Genomic DNA, 1,766 nt, shown 5'->3' with positions numbered 1-1,766 from the left:
CGGCCCGGCCTTCCCCGCCCGGGCTCTCGCGGCCGTCGGGCCCGGCCTGCTCGGGGCGCGCGGGGCGGGCGGGGACGGAGCGGCCGAGCCCGGCGGCGGCGTCGGAGCGGGGCGCGCGGCGGTGCGGGCGGCGCGGCGGGCTGCGCCCCGGCCGCGAGCTGGGCCCCGGCCCTCAGCACCGGCCCCCGGCCCGCGCGCGGCCCCTCTGCGGCCGCGGCTGCGACCCCGGCTCCGGCCCCGGCCCCGGCTGCGAGCTGCGCTGCCGTCCCGGCGCCTCTTCAGCAGGGGAGCTGCACAGCAGCTGCCATGTTGATACAAACTGCATCCTGGGAGGCATGTCCCTCTCAGGCCGTTTAAAGAGAAACACTCCGAGGCTCGTCGGAGGCTGCAGGAACCCAGACAGCTCCATCTACAGCCGGTAGGAGCGAACAGTGTCGAGCGAGCAGCCAGGCGGCGACGGACACGCCCTGAGCCCCGGGGCCAGCCCGTCGTGCCGCCCGGGCCGAACCGCTCGGGCCTCCCACCCCCCGGGGCCCCCCGGCCTCTCACCTGGGGTCCTCGCCTCCCCGGGCACCCTAGGGCGAGACCCGGAGGCGGGAGAGCGGAGGAGAAGCAGCAGCGCGCGGCCGAGGCGACGTGCTGGGGTCTGGAGGCGGCTTGATTGGCTCCGACAGCCTTCCTCCCGCCGGATCCCCCCGCTCCTCTCAAACCCAGAACCCGGGTCGTTCCCTTTCAAAACCTGCGCTCACAAAGGGATCTAAGAAACCCGTCACACCAAAGAAAGCCCGGAGTTCATGTGACCGGCTCTGTGCAGCCCGGGTTCCAGGGGAGCAAGGGGGTTGGGTGCTTTTGTGAAACGCCCGAGTGTTGTTTTCGACCTGAAAGGACAGAATGCCGAGAATCAGAGAGAGAGCTGGGGCTGGAGGGGGCAGAGCCGGCGTCTGGGAGGAAACTGAGGCCGGGGGAGGAGGGGGGGGAGTGACTTGTTTACCCCAAGTTCTCTTACGGTCCCTTGTAGGAATGCCCTTTCCAACCAAGAGGGCGATCCCCAAAGGAGTGGGAGAGCCTGGAGTTGGCGACTCCCTTTCCTGGACAGCTTCACTTACACACATATTTAGGGAGTAGTTACAAGGTGGCAAGAACGGGTAACCCCATGAAAAAGAAAGAAAGTATAGGCAGGCCTCTTGGTTACAAGTGATGAAAACCCAACTGGAACTAACTTAAGGAGAGACAGAAGCAGAATATATTTGTTCACCTAAAGGGACCCCAGGGGAGTCAGGGCCAGTGGAGTTACCCTGGGAGGCAACAGGAGCAAGACTTAGTCTGCTGTCAGCTCAGATCTCTCTTTAAAAATGGGAAGGAACGGGTAGAGAGAAGGCCAGGGCCACGGAATCCCTTCCCTTCCCTTCCCTTCCTGGTGCTTTTCCTACCATGTGTCAGTAAACAGTGCATGCCACTGGTTTTGGTATTTAAATTTTTATGTGAATCATGTACTTCAATTCATATCCTTTGGAACTTGCTGTTTTTCATGCATCGTTATGTTTTTGAGGAGTCATGTTCAAACAAGCATATCTGGCTCATTCATTTTAACCACTATATAGTATTTCATTGAATAAATAAACTCCAGTTTACTTTCCATTCCCCAGAGGGGAATCTGCCTAAATGGCTCTTTGCCCACAGTGCAGAGTTGCTCTCAGAGGGACACCGAGACACAGAGACACTCAGTACTGGGGACAGTAGCACTTTCACCTTCCCTGGACTCCACA

The sequence above is a fragment of the Hippopotamus amphibius genome, chromosome 4 (genome assembly GCF_030028045.1).
Source record: "Hippopotamus amphibius kiboko isolate mHipAmp2 chromosome 4, mHipAmp2.hap2, whole genome shotgun sequence".
Lineage (NCBI taxonomy): Eukaryota > Metazoa > Chordata > Mammalia > Artiodactyla > Hippopotamidae > Hippopotamus > Hippopotamus amphibius.
Note: the sequence above shows the minus strand (reverse complement) of the source record.